We start from the raw sequence: 11,565 nt of genomic DNA on the forward strand, positions 1-11,565 counted from the left end.
AGGGGGAACCATGGGTTAGAGATCTGCAATGGTCACTGAAAATGGCAGGGCCCCGCAAGCTAAGACAGAATACATTTATTGTAATATTAGCTACTGCACCCTTAATCTGTGTTAAAGGCCTCTATATACACAATGCCATTTAAACTTGACCATGACCTTGTGACCTAGGCATTAATATTTTATTTTACATAGGAAGAAACAGACACAAAGAAGTTAAATAGTTTGTCCACGGTCACCCTGTTAGTGGTAAAGCTAGGATTTTAATTTATATTTATTTGGCTCCAAAACCCAGACTTTTAACCAAACACTATTACTGCCCCCTAGAAATTCAAAGGTTTAACACAAGGCCCGCCAGAAAGAGAGGAGGAACAGAAGGAAAGCAGCAAAGACATTTAATAGGAAGAATTCCCAGTTCCTATGACCTGAGAATGTTTTGACAACAAGAGTAAATAGTATTGCTTATAGTGTATTTGTTTTTCCTCCTTAGCATAAGTAAGCAATCAAATGAGAACTGACTTGAGAGTATAAAGACCAAATTCGAGAGTTTTTATTTTAAAACCAGCAAAGAGTTCTTTAAGTTTCTTTCTTACAAAAATATTAATTTTCTTTATTTTTGAAACCACAGAGAAGGAAAAGAAGAAAATTAAAATTATGTAGAAAATACTCATGTGGTTTAAGTCCTGACATGACTATTTAGAATCTTCTGTGTCCTTAATGTAAATTCTTAGAGGAACTGGATCTCGAGTGACCTTCGACCCAACCACCTGTAACTGGGGATGGTTAGGGGCCTATAAGAATTGCAGGGACCCACCCCTGTGGGTTTCTAGAGGAGGTCATCAAGGACCCCAGGGAAGTCTACTCAGCCTGAGTTGGGAAGGTTCTCCCTGAAGGCAGTGTGGATGGACGGAAGGATGGATGGGAGTGCAGCAGGGCCAGAGATGGAAGGATGGGCTGGGGGCCATTGCAGTGACCTAGGGAAGCAAAGACAGGCTCCCAAACTAAGCAGTGGCTATGGAATGGAGAGCTGAAGAAGGGTCTTAGAGAAAATTAGGAGGTAGAAACAACTGTCTCTGATGACCTATTTGATATGAGAGATAAGAGGATAGGAGAGCCGGTTAACAAGATCATAATTTTTGAGGTGCCTGTGGGACATCTAAGCAGACATGTCCAGAGGGCAGTTGTATGGATTTAGAGCTTTGGAGAGTGACCTAGGTTGGACTGAGGTGGTGGTTACAGCCTTGGGTGAGGATACAGTGATTGGAATGTGTGCAGACAGGCGGCAGCAAGCAGGCTGAGGGGCCGCTTCCTGGCAGCCTCCATTTTCCCAGTAACTAGATAGACCAAGTCATCTGCTGAGAAGGTGGGAGGAAGTGAGATAGGACTGGAGGAGCAAGTGTGAATTGAGGCCATATAGAGGCAGGAATGCAGGAGGAAGTGGTGACATCATTCTGAGCACAGGAAATTCTCTATAAAGCTCAGCAGCCAGGGCAGAAGAGAAAGACTCCACACAACTGTATCCATCTGATTTGGGGATTTTGCTGAGTGTGGGAGACAGAATGTCAAAAGGGAAAAAGGATGAAGGTAGGAAAGGGATGATGGGTGTGGAGAACACGGAGTAGGAAGTGGGAAAAGAGAGGTGGCAGAAGAGCAGGGGAGAGCACACATAAGGTTGAAAAGCCAGGTGTAGCTTCTCCACCCAGGTGCAATTGTTTTGCAACAGCTGACAAAGCCTTGACTCTTTTGGGCTTTAGTGTTGTCCCTGCATGAGGCTTAGATAGTCCAGCCCTCAGCTAAGGGCTCTCCTCCCTACCAGGGAAATAATAAAACAATAATCTAATAATAAACTTTTCTGAGCTTTTCAGAACATTTCTGCTAGGGGCTTCTCACATTTTACATAATCTAATTTCGTGACAATCTTGTCCTTATGTCTGGCATCACCCTCATTTCCAGAGGACATTTGGACTCCAAGCTTAATTAACTCCAACATCACGTGAACTTGGATGACTTCTTAAAATAGCCCTTTCCCCCAAATCAACCCAAGATGAGGTATTTACTTCATCCACTGAACACTGTACAGGAGCTCCTGAAAGCCTTGTGTATCTCCAAACGACCCAAACCAGATGAAGAAGTCTCAAAAAACACAAATTCAATTTCCATTAATTGAAGAAACCAGAAGAAAATTGGTTCTTACCCCTATGGAGACAACATGAGAAGGGACACGATGCGGAGCACCATCAAGGCACTGAGAATCCCCCAGAACTGCAGATTCCTGACTGAGCTGTGTGTGTCAGGAAAGCTCGGAACACCTAAGCTCTCGAACCCTTTGATCAGTGACTTTTCTGAAAACTGTTCCTCCCTCCACCTGCCCAGCACATGGAGGACTGAGAAATCTTATCAAAGGCCTGTCAGAAAAGCTCCATGCCGTGGAGCATCTGCTTCTGGCATGCAGGAGATTACACACAGTGATCTTAGCCAGGGGGACCCAGCCAGCTCCAGGCTCCGCCAGGGAGACAGCACTTCAAAAGGGAGGCGCTCAATTAAGGAAACAGCCTTTCCTGGTGCTGGCTCTGAATCTCATTTCCAGCGCAGGCTCCTCTGGTTAGTGATAAGAAGCCAAGCACAAGAGCCTGCTTGTCGCCTGAATGGCTTCCTTCCTGAAGGAGGAGAAAAAAAGGAAAGAAAAAAGATTAGCACAAGCCATCAGCCTCCTGATTTAGTTTCCTTTCTGAAAAAAAAATAATAATAACAAAGAACCCTTTACCATTGGAGGCTATTTAGATTTCTCTTCTTGCACTGGCCCATTCAGGTTGTGTTCTATTTTTTATGGTTAACCCTCTGCATTGTGGAGCATTGTGTCCTTTGTCTGTGGAAGACACTTAATGGATTAAACCTGAAAAAAACCAATGGTAATCAGACATCCACCAGACAGGTCCATTTACATGCAGTCACTCCTGCAATTTCTGAAAGGCACAGAATTAAAAGGAAAAAATTGCTGGAAAATACAACCATTAGGGTCCTTTGTCTCTTGGCTCCACTTCTGCATCCCCCTGCATCTGCTCAGGGGGAGGAGAAGCCTCGGAGTTCAGTGAGATTGACCTTGGGAGGCTGGAAAGACAATCAGGACCGTTGAAAATGTGGGCTCCTGGTTCTTACCGTTTTCCACCTGCTGCTGCTGCATCCAGGGGCCTTTTCCTCCAGAGCTCACAGAAACTGTCTTGAACAATCTGACTCAGATCAACTTCTACAATTCTTTACAAAAAGCAAGATGACCTGATTTGGAATATCAGACTCAATCCTGTACTTGAAATCAGTGGAGTCCATGGCTAAAGAATAACTAACAGGGCACATCTGGAATTGCATGGAGGATTTGCACCTGTGAATCCTTTATTGCAAAGACTATGTTATAATTTGTAATGTTTTAAAGTCCACACACTGAGGACACCATTTTTATGCTTTCAGTGAGCTTTGTGAGCAAATTCTTGCTTTCTGTTCTTGAATTTGGACCTCCATGTTCTACCCATTGGAGCTCTTGTTTCTCATGCCTTTGTACTGCGGGACTTACACTGCAGTCCTCCAGACTTTTCTTAGACCATAGCCCACTGGGAGTTATACCATCAGCTCCCCTGGTTCTCAGACCTTTGGCCTTGAACTGACTTATACCACCAGCTTTCCTGGTTCTCCAGCTAGCAAAGAGCAGACTGTGAAGCTTCTCTATGTCTTTCTGTCTTTCTTTCTATCTATCTATCTATCTATCTATCTATCTATCTATCTATCTACCTACCTATCATCTATCATCTTCTATTAGTTCTGTTTCTACAAAACCTAATACAGTAGCCCTATCTGAAATAGGACAGAAAGTTATACCATCAGATGTGGATGAGTGTGGCCCCACAGTCCCCCCATTCACATTGGCACTGAACATCACAGTTAAGTGATTTTTTTCTCAGCCTTGAATCCTGGGGCAAGCTTTTCCTCCTTTGAGATGTGTCTTTCAAGGTATGCATTTACAATGGATACCCATTTCATCAAAATTGCAAATTTAGTCCAATGTATAACCATTTTTATTAACTTCTGTCTTGCTGGAAATTTTTCTGCACCTTTTTCATATACCTAACAGCTGAAGGATTTGAAAACTGAAGCAATGTTTGAAGTCACTACCCTCAGAATTAATAGTATGAAAAGAAGTCACTTTTGTAGGACATGGTGATTGGAGATTTCCATTTGAGGAGTTTGTTGTATAGATAGATTGTGCTGTCTCTTTGATTAGGAGAAATGGTGTTCTTGGTATTTTCATTCTTTGGTCTTCAATCCATATGTCTATCTTTCCATTTCTTTAATGTGTTTAGGCCTTGTTCCTGTTGACTCTACACCACTCAAAGTTGCTCCAACAAGGGCCTTTTTAAGACTTTATTTTTGTGGCATTGTCTGTCATGCTCTGCACTGTGGATTCCTTGCTCGAGACATCACATACAGGCCATCCTTGCTTTGCATGACACTGTGTTATGTGCATAAAGCTCATGCATGTCAGGACTGTGTCCTTGCTGAGATATGTGTTACCACAGAACCACTCAAAAGAAGCACACGGTTCCTCCCCATCTGCATACATTTCAGTTAACTTGATGGTGTTCAAAGCAAAGACTGACTGTATTCTTTCACTTAAGAAGCTACTTCAAGCTTCTCCTCAATATTCAAATACCTCTCCTTTTGCGTGTATTGTTTGGTGTTTTTCAGTGACGACACTTTGATATATTTGGAACATTGAATGAATGTTGTCTAATGTCACAAAGGGAAAGAATAGCCAAATGCAACCTTTCAGGATAGCACGCACGTGAAGCGCTGGTAGGTGCAGCATGCTTCTGTGGACTTTGTGTGTTCTTATGAGATTTAGGTGCAGTTTTCAGCATTGAGCATGAGCGAAGATGGAATTCATATCAGGCTCAAATTATCCCCTGAAGTATCAATCCTGTTGGAACAAATTCACAATTTCAAAATAAATGTTAGGGCAGAACTGACTGTATTGAGATACCTATTGTCATGCAAGCAGAGATATTGAATAGGCATTTATGTGGTATTTAAGGAAAAGATAAAAGCTGAATATATAAATTAAAGAGCGATCAGTTTATACATATATTTAATATCTAAATCCATGAGGCCATCCAGAGATTGAGTATCGACAGAAAAAGGACTCAGAATGAGGTACCCCACCGTTTAGGGGTTAAGTGAGGAGCAACTAATGAAGGAGTCTAATAAAGAGCAGTTTGTGATATGGAGATAAAACTGAAGACTGTTGTAGAAACAAAGGGGAGAATGTGTTTCCAGCAGAAGGGAATAATCGGCTTTGTTCAGTTCTGCTAGCAAATCAAACAAGTTGAGGACTGGCAGTTAATGATCGTCAGAGTGGTCTGTTGCAGAAGCCTGACTGTGGGGGGTTCAAGGGAGAAGGAAAGGAAAGGAATTGGAGACAAGTACAGATACCTCTGTCAAGAGTTTGCTCCATTAAGAAGAACAGAGAACTGAGGCAATAACTGGTATGGAATATGAGGTCGAAGAGGTTTTTTGAGACTTTTTCAAAGATTAGAGAAATTATAGCAGACTTGTATACTAAGGGAAATGGTAAGGACTAAGGAGAAAATTGATAAGGAGAGAAAATACCATATTTTTCAGACTATACGACACACACCCCCAAATTTGGGAGGAATAATGGTTGTTAATGCTGCTGTTGAGTTCTGTTTGCATTTACATTGGTGAAATATTATGTTATTTATGTTATTAAGTATTATACCACATTTTTTGCTTCAAAATTTTTCCCTATTTTCCTCCAAAACCTAGCTGCATCTTATGGTCTGAAAACTACGGTAATTGATGGAGGGAAGTCCTTCAGTGTGTGAGGGGGGATGGTTGGGTTCCAGGGCTTTGCTGCAGATGGGGTGTGGACCCTGGTGACAAGAAAGTAGGCAGAGAACATAGGTGCAGGCAGAGGTGTGCATGTGAGATGGTTGGCGCTCTTCTCATAGCTTCTTTCTCCTGAGTGAAATGAGAAGCAAGCTCATGAGCTGAGTAAAGATGGTGTTGGGGTGGTGAACTAAGGACAGCTGTGAAGGTATACGACAGTTTTCTAAGAGATAACTCAGGGTATGTAGCAAGGTGGCCAGGCAGCAACAAGTGGTCCAGTGGAGATCAGCATTCAAGAGAGGGCAAATGGAGTAATAATTATATAAAATGCTTGCAATATTGCCTAGCACATCATTATATCGCAATCTTTGGTAGCCATTTATTTTGTTGTTATTATTATTATTTCACACTCTTTACTCTTAAGAAAATTTAAGCAGTCTTAAAAAGGGGGGAGGGGCTTAAAATGGAAACAATGTAGCCTCCTTATAAGAATTCTCCATTACCATTTCCTACTACAAGGCCCGCTTTTAATTAGAGCACTTACTCGAGGGCTGCTGGGCCGAGCATGCATGTAACCCCAGGGGTGTCATTCATATTCAGTGTGCCCCAGGTGGAGCTCTCATAGCACCCTGTGTCCCTGGTAGCAGTGGCCAGTCTCATGGTAGACACACAACTCAATCAGAATCCTTCTCTGTGTTGCTACAGAGGAACTGTCTCTCTCTTGGGTTGCCTACGATGGGGGCTGCTCTGTATTATTGTGCAGTAGATGCTTTCAACTGATTTCCGATGTGTCTCCAGCTGATGCTTCCACTCCTTCTCTAGAACATACTGAGTGATGTCCACAGCACTTTGAAGACTCACTGTTTCTAGGGTACTCTTCTTGTTTTCTCATCCCCCACCCCACCAGATGAGTTATATACTTAACCAAAAATTGATTGCATTTGTTCCCAAACCTGCTTATGACACCTGATCTTTACTATATTTATAGGACATAATGGATACTGTGTACATCTCATATATGAGTGTGTAAAATGAGTCGTGCTTACAAAAAAGCAAAATCCTTTGGAAAGACTTCATAGAAGCAAAACACTACATAGAATATAACTGATATCCATTTAAGTGTGGGCAAGGAAACTTTAAGAGATTGAAAGAATCGTAAAAGTTTAGATTTAAAAGTATCAAGTTCCCCCACCACTGTGGAGAAACCAAAACTAGAAATGATAGCTAATCCACCCTGGAGTGGTTTATGCAAGAAAGACAACTCAGAATTCTAATCTGAGATAACCTGGCCCTTCATCAAAAATTGGTGAATAAATATACATGAAAATATTTTAGGTTAAGATAGAATGTTTAAAATATACATATGTAATTTTTATAATTTTATACTTCAATCAACTTCTTAATTTTCCTACTAACTCTTAATCTTGATCACATAGGATAAGAAAAATTGTACAGCAGCTTTTAATTGGTACACGTTCCAAAGTCACTAGGAGGCAAAATATATATAGGCAGTGGAGGGTCCTGCATACTTAAATGGGTGCAAGAGCAGGCATTGACTGGGGAGGAGGGGCTTTGACCAAGATCTCATCAGGATTCCAGCTTAAGCTGGTGTTGGGAGAACATTCCTCGATGCCTCTGTAGATCTACATGGAAAAGAAAAGTGGTTGCAGGAATTTATCTTACAGCAGGAAGATAAGTGTTGTGGGGCACGGTGGGTGGATATGGGAGGGGACAAAACAGGCAGACCAGTGTAGAGACAGGATTCACAACCAGGCAAGCAACCAGCAGGAGTGGAGGTGAGTGCCGGCCCCAGGCGAGAGGCTCTCTGCCGTCTGCTCCATTTTGTGCTGCTAATGGAGCCTGGAAGCCCTGGGCTCCAACTTGCTATCGGGAGCCAGAAGGATATAAAAGAGCCACAAGGTGAATCTTGACCCAGTTTGAGAAAGAGTGAGAGATGCTGAGATTAACTCACACTGTGGAAATTTTTACATTAATTTTTAGTGTGTGGGCTAGTCTTGTTGAACAAAATTATTTGAAGTAGGAAAGCAAAATATTCTCTATTTTGGAAAAATTATTTTAGGCATTATTCATGCTGAGATTTTTCTGTACTTAAAGACAAGTTCATATATACTCAATGCCAGGCCTAAAAAAATTTTAATTCCTTTTCAAGTGACATATCAAAAACAGCAAACCTCACACTCCCACCATGTACTTACTCATTGTCTCCACAGATAAATCAAACACAGCCACAGGCTTTAGACTCTTCTTCGTTTTTACAGAAAAGTCAAAGGCCCATTTTCTATTCTGAGAATTGCGGATTCATTACTGATACAATAAAGCATAACTTGAATTTTTTGCTATATTCAAGATTAACTCTCCAGAGTTTTATGAGGTGTTCTTAGACAATTTGACTGCTACTTAAGTATAATTATGCTTAGCAGTCAACTGTTCCTTTTTTGAAGACATCCACTTGCTGTGCACCAGAATTGAATAACAACTAAAATTCTTTTATTCAACAAACAATTTAGCAATCACGTATGTTCCATTTGCTTGGACAGATACTAATCTAGTTAGCTTCCTGTGTTATTAATGCTTCTCCAGACATTAGTGTACTGGCTAACATTTGTTTAAGGCTCAGTGAAATCAGTTTCTTCATTTACAGAAGAAAATGATTGTTAATACGTAAACGAATGTGGAGGTATAACTAAGTCCCCCTAATGTGGTTTGGATAGGTAGGTGTCCCCACCGATCCAAAAGTAGAGCATTCCTATGAAGTCTCTCATAAGCCAAAATAGTGTAGAGCAAAGAAGCAGTTACTATAATTATTATGAAAAACGTTTCAGCTTTCTCAGATTCAAAACTTAACACATGCACAATGTCTTTATTTTATTCACCATTTTCAAAATACTTAATTTAATTAGGCCCAGTTTTGTTGGACACTAAGCCTAAAACGCTTATGAGCCCTCTCAGGCTTTTCTGGTATCTTAGGACACATCTTGCTAACAGATGCGTAAAATGAGTCGAGATAAAGCCCAGATGCTCGCAGACATAGTTCAAAGCCTGAGGCTGAGAAGTTGGGGGTTGTTTCCGGGAAAGGGGCTTGGTGGAGCCACTCTCCTTGCTTGGAGTGAGCTATTTTCACTTTTTGCCTTTTTTCATAAAAGCAAAAAACGTCTTCAGATTTCTTTTGGAAAAAAACCAACCTACTAATGTAGGTCTTTTCTAAGAGCAAAGTGGCATGAGAAACGGGAGAATATCTATTTGGATTCACATCTCAGTGGCAATCTGACCCCATCGTTTTGAGGACAATTGACAATTCAATCCAAGAAAGTTTCATAACGATCTTAAAACGGTAATTGAATGTTTTTGGAACAGTTGTAATCTTTCATTCATCCACTGGTGTTTTCCTTCAACAATAAACATATCTGAAAATTTTATGTGGAAGATGTAAAGATGAAATAGTACATGCTTGTGTGGAAACTCAGAACAAAAGCTCAACAGCGTGATAGAAACCAAGTAGCAACGGGGTGGTCCATCTCTAAATGCTAGTCAGTGGTGTTGGACAGTGAGCGTCAGGAATGAAAGGGGGCAGACATCTGCATAAGTTAATGCACAGGGTCACATCCAGGGCAGGCTAGGACTTGAACAGCGAGCGCCCTGAAGAATACATTGGAATCAAGTACGTGACATGCATAGGATGAGTAAGGGGAAGGGACAGACATGGAAATGACCATGCCTGTCAGGCAGCATGCACAAGCACAGCCTGCCTGCATGTGCTAAGTGCCTAATACATTTTTGTTGAATTTAATTAACAGCACATTGGAGCAGAGTCTGGAATGCTGGCCTACGGGTTATGGAAAGTCTTTAAAGTCTCTTGTGCAGGGGCCCAGCAGGATGAAGTTACGTAAGAAATTCCTGCTGTCATTCAGGAATAACATAACAAGGGCCTGGATTGGGCCAATCAGTGCACCGGTTTAAGAAAGTGAAAACGTGTAACAAATACATTCATTCAAAGTAAATCCCAACACTTCTGTGTGATGTCTGGAAGACAAGTAGACCTCTGATGTGACACAGTTCTGAACAATGAGATATAAGTAGAAATTCTGGAGTGGGGCTTCCAGGACAAACTCCTTTAAAGACCAGACTCAATAAGCATGAATCATTTTTGCCTTTTTTTGCTTTTTCCTTAATTTCTGAGAAGTAGAAGTGCTGATTGGAGACATTTAAAAAGGACCAAGTGATTTACTTGATGATTTTGAGCTACCTAACCAACATCAGCAAGTATCTACCCATCTCTTACTTGTTACATGACAAAAATTAATGCCTATTTTGTTAAAGCCACCATTACTTGGTTTTTCTGTTATGTACACCAGTACACCTCTGCTCACTTCTCTCAATTTTCTAATCCCCTCCAGCCTCCATCACACTGCCTTACCCTGCCCTGACACTTTTTAATCTGGCAACAGGAAACTACTTCCTGTTCCTTCAACAAACCACAGGCTCTTATATGCTCTGCCTTCTATTTCCCCTCTCTCCCTTTAGCTCTTCTCCTACTAATGCAGTTAATTCCTATTCAACTTTTATGTCTCTCCATAGATGGCACTTCTTCCTTGGAGATGTCACTTTCTGGCCCCTCCCATCAGCACCAGCACCAGCAGTACTCTGCTACCTCTCTGGCTTTAAAACCTACCTATGTATTATAAAAGCATGTGTTACTTTCCATAAGAAAAATAACATGTTCAAGGGGCCCTTTTGAGAATGCCATGCTTTTCAGTATGCTCACCACATGGGAAAAGCTCAGTGAGGTAGCAAGGTGTACACATTCAGGCCAGCTGGCTAGCTTTGGTCTTCCCCAGAAGGTCTGTCAGAGATCATGGGAAGTGTTTGATTCCATTACTCCCAAGACATGCATGGAGAACAAAATGCAACAACTTAGTTCTTATCCTTTAGCACATTGATCCTGATCAATTCAAAACATAGGCTGGATTGGCCCAAACTTTTTTCTTTTCTGTCAATTTATAAGACACCTAGCTCACATTATCACACTGTAATGTAAAATAACCAGCAGAGCCCTGATCAGTGTGGCTCAGTGGGGTGGGCATCATCCCGCAGCTAATGGCTGCCAGTTCAATGCCTGGGTTGTGGGTTCAGTCCCTGGTCCCGACACATTCAACAAGCAACTGATTAATGTTTCTCTCTTACATCAATGTTTCTCTCTCTCCCTCCTCTCCCCTCTCTCTAAAAATAAACAAAATAAAATCTTTAAAAAACATCCAGCAGACTCTACCCTCAGTTTATCCTGGTTCCAACTTTTATAGCAGTTTTTCTATTTAAAAAATAGTAATTGTGCCCTGGCTGGTGTGGCTCGGTGAATTAAGCACTGGCCTATGAGCCAAAGTGTCACCAGTTCAATTCCCAGTCAGGGCACATGCCTGAGAGTTACGGGCCGAGTCCCCAGTAGGAGGCACGCAAGAGGCGACCACACATTGATGTTTCTCTCCCTCTCTCCCTCCCTTCTCTTCTCTCTAAAAATAAATAAAAACTTTAAAAAAATAGTAATTGCGGGTGAATAATTTTCTCCAACTTATATCCTTTCCTTTTTTCTTCCTTGTGTTCAAGGAGGTAGTCAGCCCTGTTGTTTTGGTCTCTGGGCAAGTTTGTAGCAGGGTTGAA

General features: G+C 41.5%; 1 long non-coding RNA gene across 1 annotated transcript; it reads right to left on the reverse strand.

Annotated features, from left to right (window-relative positions):
- Window positions 1-218: 218 nt before the first annotated feature.
- On the reverse strand, window positions 219-6,593 carry LOC118500039. Its single transcript, XR_004902565.1, has 2 exons — window positions 6,437-6,593; window positions 219-2,654 (listed from the first exon to the last, which is right to left on the reverse strand). It is a non-coding gene; the product is annotated as an uncharacterized LOC118500039 (long non-coding RNA).
- Between the last annotated feature and the right edge of the window lie 4,972 nt (window positions 6,594-11,565).

The sequence above is a fragment of the Phyllostomus discolor genome, chromosome 4 (assembly GCF_004126475.2).
Source record: "Phyllostomus discolor isolate MPI-MPIP mPhyDis1 chromosome 4, mPhyDis1.pri.v3, whole genome shotgun sequence".
In the NCBI taxonomy this organism is placed as follows: Eukaryota; Metazoa; Chordata; class Mammalia; order Chiroptera; family Phyllostomidae; genus Phyllostomus; species Phyllostomus discolor.